Raw genomic sequence first — 12,762 nt, forward strand, 5'->3', positions numbered from 1 at the left:
CATTCATTTCTGGTGTTAGCTATATTGCTCGTCTCCTTTTAGTTTTCATACTGTGAATCTCAAGGCTATTCAGTCCTGTGTCACTCTCAGCATTATCAGATTTTTCATCAACGTCATGTAGATTAACGCCCTTCTTGAAAATGCAACTTGACCTTTTTGCTTTTTCTCTTCCCTGTGTGGTCCATTTTATTTTCTCTGCCCAACATGTTCTTTGTTTGTGTTATACATTGTTGAATTTTTTGCAAGTTTCACCTTTAAACCTGCATTGGTCTGGTATGTGAGCTCCTACTACAACAGTAACATGATATGTTTGGCTAGGCAGGTTTATGTTTAGCTGTTGCAATTTTGTGCAAGCTGGCTTTCATTCCTGACTCCTCCTCCTACTGGCTGCTATTTCCATTGATACAGTCATTTCAACTGCTGTATTCAATTAGAGTGGTACTTCAGTTTTGAGCCATTTTTGAATGCTTTGAATGTCTTTGAGTGATTCCACAAACTAAACAATGTTTCATTAAGCCCATCACTGAACTGACAATGCTTAGGCAGTTTCTTCAATTCAGCCATGTAATCTGAAATGGACTTCCTTTCCTTTTGATTCAGTCAATGAAACCTAAAGCATTCTGAAATCAAATGTCCTTGCATATGTTCATGATATCAGCAAAGCTCATTTCATCGGTTTGGTTTGAGCAGTTAAACTTCTATACTTTTATACTTTTCCACCTAATGCACTCAAAAACATTGACGCTCACTTTTTATTGGCTATTTCATTTGCTTCAAAATATAAAGGCATCCGTTAGTCTTGCGAGACCATGGATCCGCGCCAGGAAAGTCTTCACTCTCCAGGGCGCAGGCCTGGGCAAGGTTGTATGGAAGACCAGCAGTTGCCCATGCTGCAAGTCTCCCCTCTCCACGACACCAATGTTGTCCAAGAGAAGGGCATTAGGACCCATACAGCTTGGCACCAGTGTCGTCGCAGAGCAATGTGTGATTAAGTGCCTTGCTCAAGGACACAACACGTTCCCTTGGCTGGGGCTCAAACTCACAACCTTCAGGTTGCTAGTCCAATGCCTTAACCACTTGGCCACGTGCCCACTTCAAAATAATGTTCAATTTATTCAGTATATATCATCTAGTTATCTGTTGTGCAATCTTTCTTTCTTTTTAAATCTTTTTATTAATTTTCAAAATTATAAACACCATAACAAAGTTGATACAAAGAGATTGGAATAATCTTATTATTAATAAACATATGCAAAAAAGGTTTCAAATAACATAGGTATAATAGACTTCCAAACTCATGATGAAATTAATCATAAAGAACAAAAAAAAAATATATATATACACACACAAAGAAACTCCCCCCCCCAAAAAAAAACTACATACTAAACCCAAAAAAAGAAAACGGAACAAAACAGGGCTAGGCCAATATCTTAAATTGAACACGTTCAGTAATGTCGTCAACTCTGCTCCTCTATTCATATATTTTAAGTTAATAAAGAAGATTCAGAAAGGTCAAATTACATCATATGAAAATGTTGCATAAAAGGTATCCAAGTTTCTTCAAATTTAACCGAAGGATCAAAAATATCACTTCTAATTTTTTCTAAATTTAAACTTAATATAGTTTGGGAAAACCATTGGAATGGAGTAGGAGGATTGGTATTCTTCCAGTTCAATAAAATAGATCTTCTGGCCATTAAAGTGACAAATGCGATCATCCGACAGGCTGAAGAAGACAAAGATCTCTGTTCTACCATTGGCAATCCAAAAATTGCTGTAATAGGATGGGGTTGTAAATCAAAACATAGTACTGCTGAGAGGACAGGACCAAAACACATGAGTTGAAATAATGTTCAATTTATTTAGTATATATTATCTAGTTATCTGTTGTGCAATCAGATGTGTTTATCTTTTTCATGTAGCCAGCCATTCCTGCTCTTTTTTAAAATTTGTTATCATTAACACCTGGCACCCACTGTATATGAACCCATGAATTTTGTCTGTTTTCTGCCTTTTTTTTTTAAACTCAACTGTCTCTCTCTCCTCCTTCCAAAGAAACATGTGCTGTGCTTCAACAAATAGGTAGTCATCTTGGGTTTGTTTTAAAACATTTTTTTGCACTGTAATTTCCTGTAACTCTAGAAACTAATTGAAAGAAAGACATCGAAGCCAGGATGCAAGTGCATTTAGTTTTTTTTCTTTAATGAGATGCTCACACATGATGTGGTGGCATAGTGACATATGCCATTCACATATTTCTTACATGTAGCCCATAATGAATTATGTAAGCAAAGAATGCTTTTATTTAATGGCGTGTGCGTCTGTGCGTGCGTCCGCATGCATGCGTCCATCCGTGCATCTGCGATGTTGGCAGGACGATGTCTTTTTCATGCCTTTAGAAGGCGCGGAGCGAGAGCAAGAGAGAGAGAGAGAGACTGACTGACTAACTGTGTGGCGTGCCACTCCTCACACAGACATTTCGCTTTTATTTTACGAGGTCGAGATGCAATCTCGACACTCAACCCAGCACGGATGGAAAGCGTACTCAGGAGCAGCTCTGACCAGGTTCGAAACCTAGAATCTCCATTCCAGAGTTCACTGCTGATGTCATTGGGCCACCAGCTGGCCAATAAGCAAAGAATGCTTAATCAAACAATATATTTACAATATTACTCAAATTTTACTGAAATATTAAATCCATTACAGCACATACAAAGAATGAAGTTAATGTAGCCAAAGAAGGAAACCATAAGCTTCTAATATTTCAAAAGTTAAAGTGAAAATGTTTCTGAGTAAAATTAAAGAATGAAATAAATCCATTATTGAAGTGGATTAAAATAGAACACTACTAAATGGATTGGCATCTGTTAACTTACAAGGAAACACTTTGGTTATAGGGTCCCTTAGCAACATTTGAAAATTTGAATTATTTCCCAAAAACAGCAAAGGTAAACTTGTTCCAAATTAACAACATAACATTCAACCCAAAAAGAAGCACACTGGGAAAATCAACCATTCACAACTACTGACTGGATTGTAACTGCAGGACATTTGTCAAAGAATTTAGCTCGCGAGTTCAAGAACAAGCAATAACCAACATTTGATATCATAGCCATTGAATAGAATTGCACTAGATTCTGGCCAGGCATTTGGGTATTGAAGTAGAACTTCAGGTTATCCTTCACATATTTCAGTTTTGTTACCTGCACCTCAACCTCTTCACCTGCTATTAGATTCCACATAAAAAAATAAAAGCAATGAAGAAGACATAATGTTGCTCAAGAACACAGAAGTTAGCAGTATTATCAACTGGAAATCAATGCAGACAGGAAGTGCCTCGCTGGGACCAGATGATTTAAACAACTATGCTGATTCCATGGACTATTGTCCTTGGTAACCAGAATCATCAATCACCATCTTTTACAGGATTTGTGGTAGAGATCACGCAAAAAACCAATCGCACTATCTAGTTTTATCCCCAGTTAACCAGTGGTAGTAACACTGGAGATTATTGACTGCTTTCAGTTGCCATGCAAGGGTAGGATTCTATGAAAATGGTACCAGGTCCAAGAAGTCACTAATACCTTAAAAAACTGAAGCCCAGACTCCCTACTATTGCATTCCATTGCCTTTACAATAAGCTGTAGAATCTTGTTAGCTTTCATGATTACTTGCTACATCTGTATAATAGTCTCAGTGGATCACAAAATAGGAGACACAGATATCTCTGCATCTCCAACCTCTATAGTCACTTACCATTGAGATTTTTTATCCCTGTCAAAATGAAGAATTTCATTTAAGTCCAACAGGACCTGGAAACTTGTCAGCCCTCAGTACCGTTTCCCTGGTAATAGTAATTTTCTCAAGTTTCTCACTCTTCCAATTTACAACTATTTTTAGAATGCTACACACATCCTCCACAGTGAAGACTGATACAAGATACTTGTTAAATTTTCAAATATGCCAGCATCAGATTATACAGTACAGAAGCAGACCCTTCAGCTCAACTTGTCCATGCTGAACAAGTTACTCACCTGAACTAATCCCATTTCCGAGTGCTTGGCCCATAATCTATTATAAAATAGCATGTTAATCTTTGGTTTAAAAAGTAACAACTAACCTAGCAACATCATTTATCTATTCCATGAGTGTTGTTAATAAAGTAGATTGTATATACTTAAAGAAGAGACACAAGTAAAGAGGCAATCAATGATTTTTAAATGTTTTTTGCATGTTAGAAATCTCAACGGTGGAGGTTTATTGTGCAAAAATGCTAAACTTAGTCAATTAAAGTGTAACTTCTGTGCTTAGAAATGTTACAAAGAACAATATTTGAATGGCTAAAAAAAATAAGCTTTTAAATCATTTCTCAGATGTTTACAAAGTAATGACTTTTACGACAGACACAAAACTGCAATTTGAGTAATAAATATGTTGCAGCTTTAATATCCAACTTTAAAAATTCTGCCAACCAGGTCACCTATCTAAACCAATACACAGAAACACAGAAAACCTACAGCACAATACAGGCCCTTCGGCCCACAAAGCTGTGCTGAACATGTTACTGACTATCTCAGAAATTACCTAGGGTTACCCATAGCCCTCTATTTTTCTAAGCTCCATGTACCTATCCAGGAGGCTTATTTCCTGGCATAATTTACATATTACTATTTAATTATTTATAGTTTTATATTGCAGTATTTATACTCTATACTTGGTTGGGGCAACTGTAACGAAAATCAATTTCCCTCAGGATCAATAAAGTATGACTATGAAAGACCCTATCGTATCCGCCTTCACCACCGTCGCCGACAGCCCATTCCACGCACTCACCACTCTCTGTATACAAAACTTACCCCTGACTTCTCCTCTGTACCTACTTCCAAGCATCTTAAACCTGTGCCCTCTCGTGCTAGCCATCTCAGCCCTGGGAAAAAGCCTCTGACTTTTCACACAATCAATGCCTCTCATCATATTGTACACCTTAATCAGGTCACCTCTCATCCTCCGCCGCTCCAAGGAGAAAAGGCCAAGTTCACTCAACATATTCTATAAAGCATGCTCCCCAATCCAGGCAACATCATTGTAAATCTCCTCTGCACCCTTTCTATGGTTTCCACATCCTTCCCATAGTGAGGTGACCAGAACTGAGCACAGTACTCCAAGTGGGGTCTGACCAGGGTCCCATAGAGCTGCAACATTACCTCTTGACTCTTAAGCTCAATCCCACAATTGATGAAGGCCAATGTACTACATGCCTTCTTAACCACAGAGTCAACCTGCGCAGCAGCTTTGAGTGTCCTATGGACTCAGACCCCAAGATCATTCTGATCCTCCACACTGCCAAGAGTCTTACCATTAATACTATATTCTGCCATCATATTTGACCTACCAAAATGAACCACCTCACGCTTATCTGGGTTGAATTCCATCTGCCACTTCTCAGCCCAGTTTTGCATCCTATCGATGTTCTGCTGTAACCTCTGACAGCCCTCCACACTATCCACAACACCCCAAACCTTGTGTCATCAGCAAATTTACTAATCCATCCCTCCACTTCCTCATCCAGGTCATTTATAAAAATCACAAAAAGTAGGAGCCCCAGGACAGATCCCCAAAGCACATCACTGGTCACCGACCTCCATGCAGAATATGACTATAACTACTCTTTGCCTTCTGTGTGCAAGCTAATTCTGGATAACAAAGCAATGTCCCCTTGGATCTCATGCTTCCTTATTTTCACAATAGGTCTAGCATGGGGTACCTTATCAAGTGCCTTGCTGAAATCCATATACACTACATCCGCTGCTCTAATACAATACAATAACAGAAGGAACCTTCAGCTATACCAAAGCATCTAAGCATATAGTGCTTAATAAAACATTGTGCATAATAAAACCAATAAAGCATTAGTGAGTTTCAAGTTCAAGTTTAGTTTATTGTCATTCAACTGTACATGTATATACTGCCAAACAAAACAACAGTCCTCCGGACTAAGGTGAACAACACAGTGGATACAACTCACACACGCAACACATAACATAATATAACCACAAATAAAAAGGTGCAATTATGACACAAGTTGAAAAGTAAATAGTATAATGCTAGAGGTGCTTGATATGTAATGAGACCAAGGTGGTGACAAGGAGTTTAGTAGCATCACTGCCTGGGGGAAGCAGTTGTTTCCCATCCTAAGAGTTCTTGTTCTAATGCTCTGGTACCTCCTGCCTGATGGTAGGGAGCAAAGAGATTGCTGGTTGGATGGGAGAGATCATTGACAATGTTAAATGCTCTGCATACACAGTGCTCCAGATAAATATCTCTGATAGTTGGAAAAAGACCCTGATAACCCTTTCAGCAGTCCTTGCAATCCCTTGCGTTCAGATGCCTTGCAACTCCCCTGCTGGACAGTGATGCAGCAGGTCAGGTCACTCTTGATTGTGCTCCTGTAAAAATTGGTTAGTATCGGGAGTGAGTGGGAGAGTCTCACTCACCTCAATCTCTTCAGGAAGTAGAGACGCTACTGTGCTTTCTTGATTAAAGACCATAAGACCATGTGATATAGGAGCAGAAGTCGGCCATTCGGCCCATCAATTCTGCTCCACTATTCAATCATGGGCTGATTCAATTCTTCCAGTCATCTCCCCTCCCCTGCTTTCACCCCATACCCTTTGATACCCTGGCTGGAGGTGGTGTTGAGAGACCAGCTGTGCCATCCATTGTGTGCACTCCCAGAAACTTGGTGCTCCCAACTCTCTCCACAGAAGAATGGCTTAAATGCAGAAAGGAAAGCTCAGCCAGCACCTCCCTGGAGTCCATAATCATCTCTTTGGTTTTGTCCACATTGAGAGATTGTTGTGCTCACACCATTCTACTAGCCACTCCACCTCCTCTCTGTGCGCCATCTCATTGTCATTGTCGATGAGGCCAACCACTGTTGCTCATCAGTGAAACTGATGATTCAGGCTGAACTGGATCCTGCAGTGCCGTCGTGTGTGAACAGCAAAGGGCTGAGTTCGCAGCCCTGGGGGTGTTGATTCTCGGCGTGATGGAGCTAGAAATACTTCTGCCAACATGGACTGACTGAGGTCTTTCTGTCAGGAAGTCAAGATCTATTACAGAGAAAGGTGTTGAGATCCAATGATAGTTCATGTAATAAACTAAGGGTATCTTAACTGTAAAAGCCTCAATGTGTCATTATATTGATTCTGAGAAGGCAAAGAGTTTAATTTACTTTCTACATTTGCTAACTTTTGTATTACTTCTAAAGATAATGACAATCTTTAAGTTTAAATTGAAAAAAAGCTCCCCAAGTCTGACTTTATCATTAACGAGGGCTGAAGTGCATATCTAATCAGAAGTTTAATTGTGTCATGCTGCACTGCAAATATGGATATGAAATGGATAAATCAACAGGAAAACAATGTTTCAAAAAAGTTGATAATATGCTGTGCAAGTTCAGAAGCATATCATATCCCAGGCTTTTGTTTACCTACAATAAGTTATAAGCAGTGACCATTGGCAAACCATTTTATAGAAAACATCACAAATAAGTCTACATTTGCCTCTCCATCCATCCTTTTTCTCATGTTTGAATATGCCTGTTTTATAACCTTTTCCAGTTCTAATTATCAACTCGAACCACAGAAATTGCTCAACCTCTGAGTACTTCCAACAATTTTTGTTTTTTTTTGTTTCAGATTCCTAACATCTGCAGTTTTTCTTTGCTTTCAAATCCCTTCTTCATCAACAGCAATATGAAGTCAATTCTACCTCTGCTCCAACTGAGATCAGAAGGCTTAACATAGAATAGAAGAGAAATTGATATTATTTTCCTTAGGAAATTATGAATGGGCCTTGATAAATTGTTGCATAATATGTAGTTTGAGAATGGCCTTTCATCATAGCACTGAATGACCTTAAATGTCAAGTTAAAGGTTTGGGTGTAGGATTGGATGAAGACCCATGAAGCCCGTTGTTGAAAAAGTATTTCAATTGAATCTGCAGTATAGGTAAGATTAGGCTCTAAATCTGCATCAACCACATAAATGTTGCAGTTACTTCAAGTATGTCTGTAAGGACTTTTTAAAAACACATTCTGGTAAAGCATTATGTTAACTTCTCAGATCCCTCTGTTTTTACGATTATTTCTGATTAAACTGTATTTAAGATGACAGTATGAGCTAGTTAATTAGCATGTTCAACCGTTTCAAAACCATCCTTTTAAATTAATCACTGATTTTGCTTATTTTAATTCTGCTGCTTCACATTTAGATTCAGTGGGTTATGTAGGAGATTCAAAACACTATCTGAATATAAATTTTCATTAAATCAATAGATATAATTTGAATAAAACAAATAATAATGTTAATGTCTACAATCCAATGGCATGAACACTTTCTTCAAATTTGAGGGAACCTACTCCTTTTTTCCCTCTCACCTCTTCATTTATCAGTTACTCCTACACACCTCCTAACACCTCCTTTGTCTGGTTCCATGCACTTTCTTTCTTTTCAGATACCATCATGCAGCCCTTAGCTGTCTTCATCTATCACCTCTCAGTTCCTGACACCAATCCCACTCCCCCTCCCCATCCAACTCTCACCCTCCTCAGCTGGATCCACCCTTTACCTACTACCCTTCCCTCCATTTTTTATATCCTGGCTATCTCCCCTCAACTACTCAAGCCAGATAAAGGCCTTGACATGAAACATCTTCTATCTCCCATCAGAAATGTTGCCTGACCCACCTAGCTCCCCCAGCAGTTTGTTTTTTTAGCTCCAGATTTCAGAAGCTGCAGCCTCCATTCATAAACTACAATTTTCATTTTTTAATTATTTATGGCAAAGGATACTAAACAAAGGAGGACCTGATTTCCTGGATTTGCACAGGATTAATAAATGTCAACCGGTGTAAGAATACTACAATTATTTGCAGTGATTATGCAGTATTTGTATCTAATTATGTAAATAAGTCTGGTAGTCAGAGAATATATCACAAGCATATATGATGTATGATATGAACATAGCATGTAGGGAGTTTCTGATGTTGGATTTAAACACCTTTGTTTCAAGCTCCCCCAAACTGTAACCATTGTCAGAAGAACTTACCAGCACTGCAGCAGCATCCAAGATCCACCTTAGGATACATTATAAATGGCGACGAGGATTGGAGAAACTAAAGAAAAAAAAAATCAGGGAAAAAAATCAACATTTCGCCTTTTAAAGAGGTGTTCTTAACTCATGGACTGAAAACTGTGCAGCTGCATGGAAAAATGATAAGAAACTGCAGAAATGAGTTCTGAATGTTTAGCCTACTGGTTATAACATCATTAAGTGGATTCTGTGTGGGTCCCAGGGATCAGGTCAGAGGGAGGCAAAGAAAACTCATGAAAACTGCCTATAATTATGAAGCAGCCGTAATGATTCTTAAAGCTGTACCCACCAGTTTTGATTCAAAATTAAAGCGAGAAAGATTGTTCATGTCTGCATAGAGAGGAATAAATTGAGAGTAAATGTGCAAATGCACAAGAAGCCCAAATACGGCAGCACTGGTTTAGCACGAAATGAATGAAAATCAAGCCCAAGCATATGTAGACTTCACAGGCAACTTGGGAATGAGCGTATAATCAAAGTATATAAATAACTGGCATCCTTGAAGTAGACAATGGAGATTTTTTTTCAAGGCAAATAATATTCTTGAGCTGCTAGACATTGCTGAACATACACAGGCATTGAATGTGTGGTGAGGAAAAGGAAGGAAGCAATATTACTTAATAGAAATCAATTCCACAGTGTATTACAACACATTCTCCAACTTAATAACTTCACACAAGGGCAGGGTTTCATTTGCGAAGGTGGATCAGAGATTGGAAGAATTCTTCAACTGACAGTAATTTGTGGGTCGAACTGCTATAAACTCATACACGAATTCAAAAGCTAGGGGAAACCACGAGTGATTATCTAACAGTACTCAAAGATTTATCAAGGTACTGTAACCATGATTTTTTTTTTTTAGGTTGTGCTTTCAGAATATCACATGCTGTCCAAGGGAGAGAAGAATCCAGTTGAAACCTTTAAGTACAAAAGAGCCTTTAGTTTGATTTGGCATACAGGATTGCCATTCACTTGGACATAATCACCAAGAATGTCAAGTAATTCTCTCTACAGCTAGCTGCAGAGTAGAGTCAAGTGGGTTGAGATGAGTGAGAGAACCAAAGATTGCCAGTCATTGCTCGAAGCTTAGATTTATTTATCCCCACTGTTTCCTATCAGATAACAAGTTCACAATGGACGTCAGCATATGATCCCTACTTCCCTGTGCAACTTGTTGAATAACCACTCAAGTGAGTCTTATCAATCTGTTCCCAAAATCCCAGATGCAGTACATCTACTGATTACAATTTTTATGCTGCTAATCACATTCCGGAAGAACGTCTGCAGACTACCTTTCACTAATCTATATTGTCTCAACTCAATCCTGTTCTTCTATGAGGTATTCTATCATTGCAAAACTCATTATAGATTCTAGCATTTCCAGTGCCACAGATGCAAGGTTAACATATTGGTAGATTTGCCATTTTCTCATTCCCTTGTTGCTTAAATAATGGAGTCATAGTAAGGACACTTCAGTCTAAAGGAACAAATGCTGAACCTACAGAACTTTGGAAGATGAGAACCAGAGCATTCACTACCTCTAAAGTTGCCTCCTTTAAAATTCTGGTATGGAAATAATAGGGTCCTGGAATTATTAACTTTTAAGTTCACCAATATCTCTCATTTTTATAACAATGAACTTCTTTAGTTTTTTTTATTGATAGACTCCTGATCCACTAATATATTTAACAGGCTTTGTGCATCTTTTTCCATGAAGACAGACACAAAATAATTGTCTAATTCCTCTGGCATTTCCTTATTCCACAATAAATGTCTACTTGTCCCTGTCCATAAGGTGACCATAGCTTCCCTCACTTTTGCTTTTTATTTTGACATACAAACTCTTAAGCTTACCTTCCCAATCTAGCTCCAAACTAAGTTCTGTGCCTTGCACATGCATCAAAGTCACCCCAGCTGCTGCTTCTGCTTCAGAATATGGAGCTCAAGCTGTTACAACTGGGATGAGTTTCTCAAGATACAGTCACCTGGACCCACAGAAATATTACCACTTCCTACATGTCCTAACTGAATTTCCAGACCGAATTTCTTAACTGTACTTCAACTGAAGTTAAGTGTCATCAGTAAGGTTAATAAGCTTATTGTTCCCAGTATGCAGGAGAAATGTGTAAGTTCATTTTCTGGCTAGTCAATACTTACACCACCAATGCCAAATCTATTTCATCTTGGCAATAACAGCTGAAAATATTTTCTCTAGGTATATACTGGGTGTTATAGGAACAAAGGACAAAGCTGTCAAACTGCTGATTCCTTTGCTTAGAAATCAGAGTAGAAATTACTGTCATCATCACTAGAAAGAGGTCCAATGAAGGCAATTGATGTAGATGCATTTTGTTGAAACTTTATCATTTTAACCACACAGATGGTGAAAATAAAACTAATGGGATTAAACTGGAAAATCACAATAATGCACGTTGGACTTGCCCACAGCCACAGCAAAAATCATTTGCCAACATTCTTCTCAACCATTTCTTTCCAGTGGCTGTGAAGCTGTTTCTTAAATGTATGGACTTTGTTCGTCTTAAGGTACAGTCATCACAGCCTACATGGCACAACTCCAAGAAAAATTAAAGGAGTTGGAACTGGAATTGGTTTACTATAGTCATATAGTGAAAAGCTTATCTTACACACTGTTCATGCAGATCAAATCACATACAGTGCAGAAATAGAACAAGTAAAACAATAACAATGCAGGATAAAGTGTAACAGCTACATGGAAATTGCAGTGCAGGTAAACAAAAAAGTGCAACATAATGAGGTAGATTGTGGGCTCCACAGTCCATCTTAACGTACTAGGGAACAATTTAATATTCTTATAACAATGTGGCAAAAGCCGTCCTGCTATGTGCTTCCAGGATTTTGAATCTCCTGTCCAATAGAAGAGAGGTGAAGAGAGAACGTCCAGGGTGGGTGAGGTCTTTGATCGTGTAGGATCTTTACTGAGGCGGCGAGAAGTATAGACAGAGTTCATGGCGGGGAAGCTGGTTATCGTGATGTGTTGAACTGTATCTACAACTAGCTGCAGTTTTGTTGTGGTCACATTTAGAGCAGATGCTAAATGAAGCCATAATACATCCAGATAGGATGCTTTCTACATTGCATGGATAAAAGTTGGTACAAGTAAACAGGGATATGCCGATTTCTTTAGCCCTCTGAGAAAGTAGGGGGATTCAAGAGCTTAATTGGCCATGGTATCTATGGGGTTAGACGAGGACAGATGATTGTTGGTGTTCGCTCATTGGAACTTGAAGTTTCAACCTCAATACCATTAATGCAGGCACAGGCATGTGCACTACTCCGATTCCTGAAGTTAATAACTAACTCTTTAGTTTTACTGACATCAAGAGAAAGGTTGCTGTCATGACACCATGTTACTAAGCTCGCTATCTCCTTTGATACTCCAAATCATAATTATTTGAGATAAGGCCCACGACAGTGGTATCATCTGCTTACTTCCAGATGGAGTTAGACCAGAATTTGGCCACACAGTCATGAGTGTACATGGAGCAAAGTAAAGGGCCAAGGACACAACCATGTGGAGCACCAGTGTTGAGAGTAATTGTGACAGAGGTGTGGCTGCCTATCCTTA

At 38.7% G+C, this 12,762-nt stretch overlaps 1 protein-coding gene across 1 annotated transcript in view; it reads right to left on the reverse strand.

Annotated features, from left to right (window-relative positions):
- Positions 1 to 12,762, reverse strand: part of lrrc7 (leucine rich repeat containing 7) — a 631,001-nt gene that overhangs the window by 373,101 nt on the left and 245,138 nt on the right. The window contains exon 4 of the mRNA XM_072273841.1: positions 9,111 to 9,177. The gene's annotated coding sequence lies outside the window, so the exon portion shown is untranslated. The remainder of the gene's footprint in view (positions 1 to 9,110; positions 9,178 to 12,762) is intronic.

Source organism: Mobula birostris, chromosome 12 (assembly GCF_030028105.1).
Source record: "Mobula birostris isolate sMobBir1 chromosome 12, sMobBir1.hap1, whole genome shotgun sequence".
NCBI classification, from domain to species: Eukaryota; Metazoa; Chordata; class Chondrichthyes; order Myliobatiformes; family Myliobatidae; genus Mobula; species Mobula birostris.